We start from the raw sequence: 16,094 nt of genomic DNA, 5'->3' as shown, positions 1-16,094 counted from the left end.
GGACCAGTTTGTAGGTTCTAAAAGGAATCCAGTGAGGAGAAAAATGACAGCTTTCAGTTGACGACTTCTTGTAGGTGGGTAAGGGTAGAAATCTGTGGGAGTGATATTGTTAGGAGTACATGTGGTGAAAGAATTAGTGAGAATATGGGATTGGGACATATGGTTGCTGTGACTGAGAAATATCAAGAGTTATTTATGCAACTAGTTGTTTAACTAGCAGCTTAGTTTGTATAAGCCATGAAAGAACCTGGGTTTGATGACTTTCTCTGGCTTCTGTTGTCAGCTCTCTGTTAATCCCTACCCTGGAAAGAAGCAGGAAATGGCTCAAGTAACTGGGTTCTTATCACTCACATGGAAGTTTTGTACTAAGTTCCTGGCTCTTGATTCCAGCCCTGGCCCAACCAGGTTTGTTGACATCCCTCAATCTCTCTCTCTCCATTTTTATTTATTTTTTTCTAATTAAGGGAATCGTCTCAGGGGTTTTATATGACAACTGATACTAATGACACAATGAGGAAGGAGAGTTTTCCTTTAAAAAGTGAAAAGGTGGCTGGCGCCGTGGCTCACTAGGCTAATCCTCTGCCTGCACTGCCGGGACCCCGGGTTCTAGTCCCGGTTGGGGTGCGGGGTACTAGTCCCTGCTGCTCCTCTTCCAGTCCTGCTCTCTGCTGTGGCCCGGCAGGCCAGTGGAGGATGGCCCAAGTGCTTGGGCCCTGCATGGGAGACCAGGAGGAAGCACCTGGCTCCTGGATTCAGATCGGCGCAGCGCGCCAGCCGTAGCAGCGATCTGGGGGGCGAACCATTCCTAGGAAGACCTCTGTCACTCTCTCTCACTGTCTAACTCTGCCTGTCAAAAAAAAAAAGTGAAAAGGCACCTTTAAGAATCATATTTTTTTTTCACACAGTTGTTTATATCTGTACACACTTCTGAGAAATGTATTGGGTTTGGTGTTGTGGCTAGTGGGTTATTCAGCCATGTGTGAAACTGACATCCCACATTGCTGCCTGTTCAAGAATCCAGCTCTCTGCTAATGACCTGAGAAAACAGCAGAAAATTACCCAAGTGCTTGGGGCTCTGCACCCACATGGGAAACCTGGATGAAGTTCCTGGCTACTGGCTTAGGCTAGGCTCAGCCCTGGCCATTGCAGCCACTTGGGGAGTGAACCCGTATATGAAAGATATTTTTCTTTGTCTCTCCCTCTGTCTCTGTAACTCCAACTTTAAAACAGACAAATCTTTAGGAGGCTAGTGTCTTGGGGTCGTGAACTAAGCCATAGCCTGCAATATCAGCATCTTGTATGGGTGCCAGTTCAATCCCTGGCTGTTTTGCTTCCAATCCAGCTCCCTGCTAATGGACCTGGGAAAGCAGCAGAAGATGGTCCTGGGCCCCTGCAGCCAGATGCTAGACCTGAAAAAGTGCCTGGCTCTTGCTTTAACACTGGCCTAGCTCTTGTCATTGTGGCCATTTGGGGCTAGCTCTCTCTATCTCACCTTTTCTAACTCTACCTTTCAAATAAATAAATACTTAAAAAAAATAAGAAATGTGTTTATGTCCTTAGAAACTATACAGAGCCAGAATTCAATATACCCAATTATGGAATGTTTTCTGTTAATTAATGATGCTGCTTTTGATCGAATTTCATGCCCATCTATGGAATTTGTTTCTTAGCTATTCTTGTGGGTGGGCCATCCATACCATTAGGTATTACTCTATAGTACATGAGATAAAATGCTGCAGGCACCTACTTCTTCAGAATTATACAAATGAAGATTCTGAAACATCCTTTCTCCTTTTCTTCTTTCATTTCAAATGCAAATATTGTAGTTATTTATCCAACTATACAAATTGAAATAAGGGGAAATAGACACTGACACACCATATGGCCCATCTATCTGTTAGAGCAAACCATTATCTCAGAGAGAAATAGTTTCTAATTTATTTAAATCATTATTGATGAATTCAAAATTAGCCTATGTCTTAGCTGTTTCTTGGAATACATGTAAAATCATGGGTGTGCTGGACTTTTTCAGGACAAAGTTTATAATGTCAGATGTTTAAAGACTTGGATGTGATCAATAATTGTTTTTCTAAATACACTGAAGGTTATGACACAACTGGTTCTTGCCTCACATAAAGATCATTTAAATCTACGAAGTTCTTTTATGGAATTTTAAAACTTTATTCCAGGAATGAAAAAAAGCTGAATCTTAAGAAATCTATTAATATAATATGATTTCAAAAATTTTTTCACCAAAAGAAAACTAAACTGCATTTTCTGCATTTTTGAGGTACACTCCTATATTTCGTAACATTTGTGATCATCTACATATAACACTGAAAAAATTTATTTTAAAACACACCATTTGTAACACAGACTCTCCATAAAAGATGTTCAGAACATTTTTCCTTAACAACAACAAAAAATGTCTATCTCTGAGCCCAAAGGAGCATGCATTCAAAGGGAAACACTGGAAAACAAGGATGCTACATTGGGGAAAAATCAAAACAAAGCAACAACTGCAAAGGCAGGCAATGAAAACTACTTGGAATAGTAAACTGTTCTTTAAATTACTGTAGCAATATGTACATGGGTCTCACTTTTCATGCTAGTACATGCAAAATCAAGAGATTTTTTAATCTGTTTAAGGAATTTGGAAATAGCACTGCCACAGGTGCAATGAGTCTAGGTTTGCTTAGCTGCCTGTTCTTGCAAAGTACTGGCACACTAAAACAAATATGTTTTACTTGCATATGTCACTTAGAGAAACTTGTTTATTCAAGCGTGGTCTACATCTCTTCCACCTGTGCACATCAACATGTCTTGACAATAAAATTGTTCTGGGCTTTGAGAGCAGTAAAAGAACTTGTCAGTTATTAGAATAGAATGACAAGACCAAAGTACAACATTGTCTGGTTAACCCTTGGAGCTCAGTTTTACGAATTAGACCTGTTAACAGACCATTATCTAATATGTCCAATGAACTAGTTTTAAATTTAGTTTTATAATATGGCTTCTTCATTCAATATTGACCAGTAAATTGCACCATTATTTTTTAAGCAGTATTTTCCATGCAATTCTGTATACTGCATAATCTGCTTTGATTGAGTTACAGAAATCACATCAGAGCTAGAATATGTGATTTCTGTGTTCAAATATAAAACTATAGGTGTGAGAATTTGTCGTAAAATTAAAATGTTGCTTGGGATGCCCAAATTTCATATTGAAGTCTCCGGGTTCAATTCTGATTCTAATTCTGATCCCAGATCCCTGGAATAATATGTACACTCTCAGAGATAGTTTTGATGACTCAAGTAGTTTGGTTCCTGCTATATATATGGTAGAACAAGACCAAGTTCCAGTCTTCTGGCTTTAGTCAGCACCAGTAGCAGCACTATCAGTTGTGTGCATTTGGGGAATGAACCAATGGATGGAAGACCCATTCATTGTCTCTCTCTCTCTCTCTCTCTCTCTCTCTCTCTGCCTTTCAACTAAAAAATGACGTTATAAACACAAAATCTTTAGAAATATATAAATAAATATAATACTATGAATATAGTCTGCTAAATCTTTAATTTAACCCTAGTAACTAAGATGGAGTGAAGAAATAAAATTGAAAAATGATATTAAGAAAATTTTATGGCTCTCAAAAGGAGATTTTACTGTTTACTGATCTATAACCTTTTCACAGAAAAAATGCTGACAATTCTTCAAAAAGTAAGTAAAATATCATGTTTTTGCTAATATTCATATAACTGTTACACCATATATATTATACTTACATGGTAATACAGATTTTCATGGTAATATATATTAATTGGATTACATCTTGATTGTAATTTATTTAAAATGTGTTTGAAATTTGTTCACTGACTGTAACAGATAAATGTGGTGTAAAAATTGGGATGTTATTGCCAAATGGAATTAATTATGGAGAATTAAGTTTTTCTCCTCATTGAGAAGTTTTCGTTTATAGCAGAGAAGATGTTTGTTGTGGTAAAGATGCCACTTGGATTGCTGGCAAACCACATCCCTGTGCCTGGAATTTAATGCCACTGCCCTTTGGTAGTCCAATTTTCTGCTAATTATGTACACCTGGGACATAGCTGCTTATTGTGGGGAGCAACTCGGACTAGACTAAGTTACTGGAATTAAGACTTATTCTATGCATCTGCTCTCCCACAATATGGCGCTGAGAAGGGAGAAACAGCTTCTACACAGCTGCCTCCAGTTCAACCAATAAACTGTAGGACCTGCTCCTGATTGGAGGAGAGCAGCGTACTCGGCGTGTGGGCAGCCGAGTTGGGATTGGCGGAAGAGGACTATAAAGGAGGAGAGAGACAACATGCACGAGGAACATCTATCTGAAGGAACACCTGTGCAGCCCACGAGAGAGCCGGCCGGCGGTGTGCCGCTCCCCCGCAGAAGTGGGGAAAGCGGCAGGGGGAACCGCCCTTCCACGGAGGTGGAAGGGACGGTAGCCAACCCGGGAAGAACCAGCAGCATACCCTGGAAGGGCCGAGCAGACAAAAGAACAGCGCAGGGTCCTGTGTCGTTCCTCCACGAAGACGGGGAGCGACACTTATAGCTCAAGTTCTTGGGAGATTTGGTTTGAGTTCCAAGATATTGGCTTTGGCCTGTCCCTTCTCTGTCTGTTGTGGGCATTTGGAGAATGCACCAGCAGATGGGAGATATCTGTCTCCCTCCATTTCAAATGAATATAAGTTAAAAAAAAAAAGAAAAGCGTCAAGTAAGCCATAGATACAGCATAATAAGGTGTGCAGTAACACAAGTTTTTTTCTGTCTTCCCTAAAATTACTTTAACTTTTTCTTTTTACTTTTGGCTCACTGTGAGAATCTAAACATGCTTATTTTATACTCTTTAAGTATTTTATTTAAAAAATACATTTTCATTAAAATATGAAATGTTTTGCCACCTTTAATTTCATTAGTTTTATAGCTATTGTAATCTGCTTAATTTTTTAGTTTGAATTTGATATTTAATTTATTTTGTATTTCTCTCAATAATTTTACCTTCTCTATTTAGAACAGGGTTTGTGAATTTTGACTGCCCATTGAAATTATTAGCAGAGATGTAAAACTCAATATATAAGTGAAAGATTTTCAAAAGGTCATGAAGGCTATACATTATTTAAAATTACATACATTTAAAAATTGCACTAAATATTCTTTAACTCCATTTTCTGTGAACTTTTTGATGTATGCACATATAGAAGTTTATAAAATAGAATTTAGAAAATAAATTTTTTAAAACTTACCCTTATTCCAGATATTTGCTTTAAGTGATATGTGCAATGCTGGCGTAAGTTAAAATATCCGTTGATTGGTTTTAATATGAAGAGAGAGACAAGGATGATATGAGCAAAATATCTTCTATAGCTGAGTGTACACTTTTCTTCCATATATTTTATAAAAGCTGTAGACTAATCCTTGAGCTTTGTTAAGTAACTTTGTAATATCCAGTATGAAATGATTACAGATGTCACAGCATTCAGTGATATGTCCATGATTGGGAAACTCCATACAAAAAATCGTCAGCAACAGTATTTAGAAATTTAGGTTTTCAATAACTTTCATAAAATCCTCTTTTAAGAAATATATAATAGTTTAATCATTTGGTCCAAACGAATATTATATCAGACAATTGGGCCATTTCATTCTTGTTGTTTCATTCATGAAAAATACATACAGTAAGAAACTGTAAATAGAATCAGTCGCATGTTTATGCACAAATAGGGAGTCTGTAGAAAGTTGGACTATGTTTGAATCTATGGATCTATTGATACACCTATATAACCTTTGTGTGTAAACATTTACAGATGGGTGCATTTTCACTATTAAGAACACCTGCGAAAAGTTACTGGAAGTGTTTCAGAAAAATTTTGAATCATTTCAAAATCTATTTCACAGTGCCTGATGATTGATGACTTCTGTAGTTTCTTCTTGGGAACCAAATAAGTAGATTATTATTATTTCTTCACTGCTGCTAGCAGAAGAAGCAAATAAGGAGAACACTGATTTATTTGTCCCCATCTTTCAGTCATGTATTAATTTCTCTCTTCCCCCACTAGAACATTTATTACTTACTATATAGAAATACTTCTATAAAATATTGAACAAAGAACAAATGTCTCTGTGCAAAATAATTTCATAAGAGTGTTCCTGCTAATGAAGAAACTTGGGCAATTCTTTTATTGATAATTTACTGATGACTTCTAATTAAATATCCTCTTTCCCTCAGTTCATTTTGTTCCTATCTGAATTTTCAGATTTTTCCTATCCTGAATTTAAAAAAAATAGAAGAGAGCTGTAGAACTTTGATTTCTACCTAGCAGTTCTTCACTTTATCTGTAATTAGCCCCACAATCTAAGTGCAGCTATACTTGGGACCTATCAAGTATTCTTGGGTATATTCTTGACTTGGTACAATTTCAAAGTGAAATTAAATGTATTTTAGTAAGGAAAGTAGGCCCCAAGAAGTTCTGAACTTCCAAAGTTGCTACAATTATTGCCAAAGGCAAATGTAAAACAGGAAATGCAGCATTTTAATGAGATTAAAAACCGTTTCTCCAAATGTATTGTTACAACATTTTATAAGAAAAGTGGTGCTTGTGCTTGAACAAAGACATGTTTAGTAGTTTTATTTGTTATTTTTCTCTGAAATTTCCCTCTATTTGAAATAAATTGCCAAGACAGACAGAGAGAGAGAGCTGTTACTTATATTTTATTGCATATATTTTATGTTCTGATCTTCTAATACAATACTTGAACACGTGTCAACTTAAGAAATATAATATTTTACATCCTCATTGGAATATAATTATTTGACAATAACTAGGAATAAATAATAAAGGGAAGATGGAATACTTCATTCTTATTTGATGAATAAAAAATCTAGTTTCCCCACCATGGAAAATATAAAGGACAAACGAATGTTATCATTTATTATTTTCTGCATAAAAAGTCTTGGGTTATTATTGATAAATTCCATTGTGCTTTGTATGTTGATAACTTCATGATCATTATAATAAATAATACAATATGCTATTAATAATTACAACTATAATACCTATTCATAATGAAATTTAAAATGCATACTAGCATTTGTTTTAATACAAGAAGTGTCCTCTTTAAGAAGTAGCGCAATAACTCTCAAAGACAAGTATATAAATTACTTTTATTGGAATAAAAACTATTTTCTGGAATGGAAGCTATTTTGCAAGCTTTTTAGTTGAATGTCTTTAATAACGTGATGAATAAGAATCATGAGTGGTAAAGGTACTCAAGTTCAGCTACAGATGATTTTTTCTGTACCACTTTAAATATTATTGGAACATATGGAATTTCACAGATAATGAACCCTATGAAAAGTTACCTGATTGCTATTTTTCAGACAGTGACAAAACAAATGATTATCTGTCACAAAGAACTATAGTTTCTAAAAATATAAAAAGAATCATCAAACTTGCTGTTAAGTAGAAATAATAAAATTAAAGCTATAGTATGGTTATAAGAGATTTCTGTCACTTTTTTTCAATTTTATTATTTTTTTAGGGTTTTTTTTTTCAGTTTATTTTTTTATTTTTTTTTAACTTTTATTTAATGAATATAAATTTCCAAAGTACGACTTATGGATTACAATGGCTTCCCCCCCATACCATATCAATTTTATTTAATAAATACAAATTTCCAAAGTACAATTTTTGGATTATAGCGGCTTTTCCCCCCATAACCTCCCTCCAGCGGCAACCATCACATCTCCCACTCCCTCTCCCATCCCATTCTTCATCAAGATTCATTTTCAATTATCTTTATATAAAGAAGACCAACTTAGTATATACTAAGTAAAGATTTCAACAGTTTGCACCGACACAGATACACAAATTATAAAGTACTGTTTGGTTGTAGTTTTACCATTAATTTACATAGTACAACACATTAAAACAGAGATCCTACATGTGGAGTAGGTGCACAATGACTCCTGTCGTTGATTTAAAAATTGATACTCTTGTTTATGAAGTCAGTAATCACCTGAGGCTCTTGACATGAGCTGCCAAGGCTATGGAAGCCTCTTGCACAAGACAAGGCCATAGTCAAAGTGGAAGGTCTCTCCTTCCTTCATAGAAAGGTACCTCTATCTTTGAGGGCCTGTTTTTTCCATTGGGATCTCATTCGCAGATCTTTCATTTAGGTTCCCCCCCCCCCCCAGAGTGTCTTGGCTTTCCATGCCTTAGAAACTCTCGCGGGCTTTTTAGCCAGATCTGAATTTCTTAAGGGCTGATTCTGAGGCCAGAATGCTGTTTAGGACACCTGTCATTCTATGAGTCTGCTGTGTATCCTGCTTCCCATGTTGGATTGCTCTCTCCGTTTTAATTCTATCAGTTATTATTAGCAGACACTAGTCTTGTTTATGTGATCCATTTGATACTTAATCCTATCATTCTGATCAATTATGAACTTAAACTGATCACTTTAACTAGTAAGATAGCATTGGTACACTGCACCTTGATGGGATTGAATTGGAATCCCCTGGCTTATTTCTAGCTCTACTATTAGAGGTAATTCCAGGTGAGCATGTGCTGAACTGTACATCTCCCTCTCTTATTCCCACTTTTATATTTAACAGGGATCATTTTCAAGTTAAATTTAAACACCTAAGAATAATTGTGTGTTAATTGAAGAGTTCAACCAATGGTATTAAGTAGAACAAAAAAGCACTAAAAGGAATAAAATAGTTAGTGGTTCCTTGACAGTCAGGACAAGGATTGATCAAGTCACTGTTTCTCATAGTGTCCATTTCAATTCTACAGGTTTCCTTTTAGGTGTTCAGTTAGTTGTCACTGATCAGGGGGGACATATGATATTTCTCCCTTTGGGACTGTCTTATTTCACTCAGCATAATGTTTTCCAGATTCCTCCATTTTGTGCAAATGACTGTATTTCATTTTTTACTGCTGTATAGTATTCTATAGAAGTCATATTCTTAAGTGTTGAAAATTAACTGAAATGTGATCCCTGTTAAACATAAGAGTGGGAATAAGAGAGGGAAGAGATGTATAATTTGGGACATGCTCAAGCTGACTTGCCCCAAATGGTAAAGTTAGAAACATACCAGGGGATTCCAATTCAATCCCATCAAGGTGGCATGCACCAATGCCATCTCACTATTCCAAGTGATCAATTTCAGTTCACAATTGATCATAATGAAAGGACTAAGAGTCAAAGGGAGCACATAAACAAGTCTAGTACCTGCTAACACTAACTGATAGAATAAATAAGGGGGAGAGTGATCCAACATGGGAAGTGAGATACTCAGCAGACTCATAAAAAGGCAGATGTCCTAAATAGCACTCTGGCCTCAGAATCAGCCCTAAAGGCATTCGGATCTGGCTGAAAAGCCCATGAGAGTATTTCAGGCATGGAAAGCCAAGACCCTCTGGCAAAAGATCTCTGTGAGTGAGATTCCAGTGGAAAGAACAGGTCTTCAAAGAAGGAGGTACCTTTCTCTGAAGGGAGGAGAGAACCTCCACTTTGACTATGACCTTGTCTAAACAAGATAAGAATCGGAGAACTCAGAGGGCTTCCATAGCCTTGGAAACTCATGACTGGAGCATAGGGAGATTACTGATGCCATAGACAGGAGTGTCAATTGGTAAAGTCAACAACAGGAGTCACTGTGCACTTACCCCTCATGTAGGATCACTGTCCTTAATGTGCTGTGCATTTAGATTTAATGCTATAATGAGTACTCAAACAATATATTTCACTTTGTGTTTCTATGGGGGTGCAAACTGTTGAAATCTTTACTTAATGCATACTAAACTGATCCTCTGTAAAAAAAAAAAAAAAAAAAAAGAAAGAAAGAAATTATCAACTCCCAACTTGACTCTCACCGGGATTAAACATGACAATAGGTCTGATCTGATTTCATCATCATTTAAAAAAAATCATCTATTATTTTTCACTTTATGTTTCTGTGTGGGAGCAAGCTGCTGATATCCTTACTTAATGTATACTAAGCTGATCTTCTGTATATTAAGATAATCGAAAATGAATCTTGATGTGAATGGAAGGGGAGAGGGAGTGGGAAAGGGGAGGGTTGTGGATGGGAGGGACGGTATGGGGGGGAAGCCATTGTAATCCATAAATCATACTTTGGAAATTTATATTCATTAAATAAAAGTTAAAAAAAAATCTAAAAAAAAAAAAGTCATATCCCATAATATCTTTATCCAGTCTTTTGCTGATGGGCATTTGGGTTGATTCCATTTCTTAGCTATTGTGAATTGAGCTGCAATAAACACTGAAGTGCAGATGGCTCTTTTATTTGCCAATTTAATTTCCTTTGGGAAATTCCAAGGAGTGGGATGTCTGGGTCAAGTGGTAGGGTTATCTTCAGGTTTCTGAGGAATATCCAGACTGACTTCCATAGTGGCTTTACCAGTTTGCATTCCCACCAACAGTGGGTTAGTGTGCCTTTCTCGACATCCTCACCAGCATCTGCTGCTGTTAGTTGATTTGTGTACATAAGCCATTCTAACTGGGGTGAGGTAAAACCTCATTGTGGTTTTGATTTGCTTTTCCCAGATGGCTAGTGATCCTGAACATTTTTTCATGTGTCTGTTGGCCATTTGGATTTCCTCTTTTGAAAAATGTCTATTGAAGTCCTTGGCCCATCTCTTAATTAGGTTGTTTGTCTTGTTGTAGTGGAGTTTCTTGATCTCTTTGTAGATTTTTGTTATTAATCGTTTATCGGTTGCAAAATTTTCAAATATATTTCCCATTCTGTCAGTTGCCTCTTCACTTTCCTGACTGTTTCTTTTGCAGTACAGAAACTTATCAATTTGATGTAATCCCAATTGTTAATTTTGGCTTTGACTGCCTGTGCTTCTGGGTTCGTTTCAAAGAAATTTTTGTCTGTGCCTATATCTTGCAGGGTTTCTCCGATGTTCTCTAATAATTTCATGGTGTAAGGCCATAGATTTAGATCTTTAATCCATGTTGATTGGATTTTTGTGTAAGGTGTAAGGTAGAGATCTTTCTTCATGCTTCTTCATGTGGAAATCCAGTTTTCCCAGCACCATTTTTTGAATAGATTGTCTATGCCCCAGGAATTGGTTTAGATCCTTGATCAAATATAAGTTGGCTGTAGATGTTTGGATTGATTTCTGGTGTTTCTTTTCTGTTTCATTGATCTATCCATCTGTTTCTGTACCAGTACCATGCTGTTTTAATTACAACTGCCCTGTATTATGTCCTGAAATCTGGTATTGTGGTGTCTATGGCTTTGTTTTTGTTGTACAAGATTCATTTTGCTATTTGAGGTCGCCTGTGCCTCCATATGAATTTCAACATCATTTTTTTCTCTATCTGAGAAGAATGTTTTGGTATTTTGATTGATATCATATTGAATCTAAAAATTGCTTTGGGAGAATGGACATTATGATGATATTGATTCTTCCAATCCATGAGCATGGAAGATTTTTCTGTAGTTTTTGGTATCCTCTTCTATTTCTTTCTGTAAGGTTTTGTAATTCTCATCATAGAGATCTTTGACATCCTTGGTTAAGTTTATTCCAAGGTATTTGTTTTTGTAGCTATTGTGAATGGGATTGATCTTAGCAGTTCTTTCTCAGCCATGTCATTGCCTGTGTATACAAAGGCTGTTGATTTTTGTGCATTGATTTTATATCCTGCTACTTTGCCAAACTCTTCTATGAGTTCCAATAGTCTCTTAGTAGAGTTCTTTGGGTCCCCTAAATAAAGAATCATATCATGTGCAAATAGGGATAGTTTGACTTCTTCCTTCCCAGTTTGTATCCCATTAATTTCTTTTTCTTGCCTGATGGCTCTGGCTAAAACTTCCAGAACTATGTTGAATAGCATTGGTGAGAGTGGGCATCCCTGTCTGCTACCAGATCTTAGTGGAAATGCTCCCAACTTTTCCCCATTCAATAGGATGCTGGCCTATTTTGTTTCATAAATTGCTTTCATAAATTGCTTTCATAAATATAGTGTTTCATAAATTGCTTTGATTGTATTGAGGAATGTTCCTTCTATACCCAATTTTCTTAGCGTTTTCTTCATGAAAGTGTGTTGTATTTTATTAAATGCTTTCTCTGCATCTATTGAAGTAATCATATGGCTTTTCTTCTGCAGTTTGGTAATCTTCTGCAGTTTGCTAATGTGGTGTACCACATTGATTGATTTATGAATCTTGAACCCTCCCTGCATACCAGAGATAAATCCCTATTGGTCTGGGTGGATGATCTTTCTGATGTGTTGTTGCATTCTATTGGCCAGAATGTTACTGAGGATTTTTGTGTCTATGTTCTTCAGGGAAATTGGTCTGTAATTCTCTTTCTCTGCTGCATCTGTCACATTTTTAAAGATTTACTTATGTATATATTTGAAAAGCAGAGTTGCAGAGAGAGAGAGAAAGAGACAGAGAGAGACAGAGAGAGAGAGAGAGAGAGAGAGAGAGAGAGAGAGAGAAATGATAAATATCTTCTATATGATGTTTTACAGCACAGGTGACCTAAATGGCCAGTGCTCAACCAGCTGGAAGCCAGGAGCCAGGACCTAGGAACTCCATCTTGGTGTCCCACAATGATAGCTTGGGCATAGTAAGTGGGGCGCAGTATGCGGGCCATCTTCTGCTATTTTTCCAGGTGCATTAACAGGGAACTAGTTTAGAAGTGAAGCCCCTAGGACTCAAATGGTTGCTCATATTAGATAAAGGCATCTTATGCAGTGACTTAACTCACTTTCCCAAAATTCTGAAACAATATTATATAATATTCAGCAACTATTCTCTGATATTTATATGCTCCATCACTGTAATCTTGGCTCTTTAGATGATGCTTTTTTTGTGGAGTATAGAAATACCTCAATATGAATTAATGGGCCATTTGAAAATGGAATCTATGTGGGTGTTACAAATGTGTTGCTGATCTAAGGTATCAAACAGTTATACAAATAAATATATAGAAATGTACATATATGAATCAATCTGTATATAAATAAAACAAAAAATATACATGTATGTGCATATATATCATTTTTAGATGATATGTCTTTATATGTATATATATTCCAGTGAATATCAGCTTAATTATATATGATTTATTCAACTTATATAACAAATTATATATAGGACTTTGATAAGTTAATACATTTTATAAATCAAAATTTCCTCATACATGACACTGAAATGTTTAAGTGTATGTGTGTGTGTGTGTGTGTGTGTGTGTGTGTGTGGATTTATCTGGTACAACATAGAGTATATACATTTATTTTGAGGTCATTGTGAAAATAGAGTATATAATATTTTATATATAAAACATTGATGCATGAAAATAAAAATAATAATTTTACAAAAAATAACCAAATTAACAAATTCAGTTTCAGTGATACTAAATACACTCAGAATGTACAACCACCATTGTCATCCCTCTTACACTCATTTTATTTTGTAGAATTGAAACTCAGGGCTCATTTAATAGTAACTCTCTTTACCACGTCTCCCAAGACTCTGTCAACTGTCATTCTAGTTTCTATTTTTTATCAATTTGTCTGCTTTAAGTATCTCATACAAGTGAATTCATGTGATATTTACAAATTTGTGAATTGCTTATTACATTTAGCATGTTTCCAATGCCATTCATTTCCATGTTGGAGTATATGTCAGAGCTTTCTTTCATTTTAAGGTTAAACAATATTCCAATATATGAATATACTGCATTGTATTTATCCATCTAACTGAAGACTGTTTTGTTTCCACATATTAGTTATTCTAAATGACTGCTATAAACATGAGTGCACATATATAAAAGTACTTTATGCATTTTGTTGGAAATGAAATTAAAAGCTAAAGTTATTTTCATAGAAATATTTCTTGAAATCTGCACATAGACTTTTCATAATACACATGTGGATGAATCTTCTGAAGATCCTTGTACATTCAGAAGTGGAATTTCTGAAACATTTATTGATAATATCTTTAATTTTTATGATTATATGAATATATAGAGAAATATTTTATGTACTTCATAGATACAGTTCTAAAAAGGCAAACATGTTTTCTTCTCATCCTTCCTCCCTCCCTCCTTCAATCCCCAAATTTCCCTTTTTCTTTTAATTTTTCAATAATGCTTAAGAAGTAAAATGTAGAAAGGCAACTGTTGCACAGAAATATTGGAAATGGGTATAATCAATCACATCATAGGATGATGATTTAATTCTTGTACTTTTTTATATTCTGTATTAACTACCACATATCAGAAAAAACATGAGCTATTTGTCTTTGGGAGATGTGGCTTATTTCACTAAGCATAATGGTTTCCAGTTGCACCCATTTCGTTGCAAAAGACCAAATTTCAGCATTTGTTATGGCCGAATAGTATTCCTTCTTTTATATAGTCCACATTTTCTTTTTCTAGTCATCAAGTATTGGACATCTGTGTTGATTCCATATCTTAGTTATTGTGAATTGGGCTGCTATAAACATGGGGGTACAGTAACTTTCATATGCTGATTTCATTTACTTTTGTTAAATTCTCAGGAGTGAGATGACTGGGTCGTATAATAGAACTACTTTCAAACTTTTGAGGAATCTCCATACTGTCTCCAATACTGGTTGTACTAGTTTACATTTCTACCAATATTGTACAAGGATACTTTTCTATTGAGGAAAACATTGGGGTAACTCTCCAAAACATTGGGATTGGTGAAGACTTCTTGGAGAGACACTAGAAGCCAGATAATAAAAGTAAAAATAGATGAATGGAATTACATCGAGCTATGAAGCTTTTTCACAGCAAAGGAAAAACTCAACAAAGTGAAGAGGGAACTGACAGAATGAGAGCAAATATTTGCAATCTGTACGTCTGATAAAGGGTTATAATCTAGGATGCATAAGGAACTGGAGAAAGTCAACCAGAACAACACAAAAAATCCAGTTAAAAATGGACAAAGATATGAACAGGAACTTTTTCAAAGGATGAAATACAAATGCCAACAAACACAGGAAAAAATGCTCTGTAGCCATTAGGGAAATGCTCACAAGCCATCAGGGAAATGCAATGGCTATCATTCAAAACTCAAAAAATATTTTTAGTTTATTGAGGGAGCACATACTTATTGTCTAGTGTGGCTGTGAAAATTTCCTTCACACCAAGGTAAACAAAGGTTCCAAATTAACCACATCCAAACTGACACATGTTATTTTTGTTTCGTGATCCATTCTAGAAAAAAATAAAAAAAGCATCCATCCTAACAGATGAGAGGTGACCTCTCATTGAAGAGTTTTGAAAAATTATTATTTTTATTTGAGAGGCAGAAAGATAAAATGAGATAGACAGATACATACAAAGACAGCACTTCCACGATCTTAGTCCACTCTACAAATACCTGCCATGACCCCCAGGGGCCAATGCTGAGAGCCAGGAACTGAATGAAGGTCTATCATGTAAATGGCAGACACCCAATTACTTTGGCCATCACGTGATGAACTCTGAGTGTCTGCAGTGGCAGAAAACTGGAGTTGGTAGGCGAATCAGATATTGAAGCAAGGCACTCTGAAATGCAGTGCAGATATCTTAAAATGAATTGTAATTGCTAGGTCAAAATTCACCTTCATTGTAGCTTTGATTTTTATTTTGAAGATAACTACTGATGTTGATTACCTTTTCACAAACTTATGTGAAATTTCTATATTTTTTTGAAGAAATGTATATTCAAATCATTTTTGTCACTTATTTTTAAATTTATTTATTTATTTATTTTTGGTTTTAGGAGTTCCTCAAATAATTTGGATAGTATTCTACATCTGTAAATGTAGTATTTGCAAATATTTTCTCTTTTGGGTTACCTTTATAATCTGATTCTATTCTCTATAGATGTAAATTTTTAAAGCTGGCTGGCACCGCGGCTCAATAGGCTAATCCTCTGCCTTGCGGCGCTGGCACACCGGGTTCTAGTCCCGGTCAGGGCACCGGATTCTGTCCCGGTTGCCCCTTTTCCAGTCCAGCTCTCTGCTGTGGCCCGGAAGTGCAGTGGAGGATGGCCCAAGT

This window comes from Oryctolagus cuniculus, chromosome 8 (genome assembly GCF_051225735.1).
Source record: "Oryctolagus cuniculus isolate XC-2025 breed Fujian yellow rabbit chromosome 8, ASM5122573v1, whole genome shotgun sequence".
In the NCBI taxonomy this organism is placed as follows: Eukaryota; Metazoa; Chordata; class Mammalia; order Lagomorpha; family Leporidae; genus Oryctolagus; species Oryctolagus cuniculus.
The sequence above is the reverse complement of the archived record's forward strand: the minus strand, read 5'-3'. Positions refer to the sequence as shown.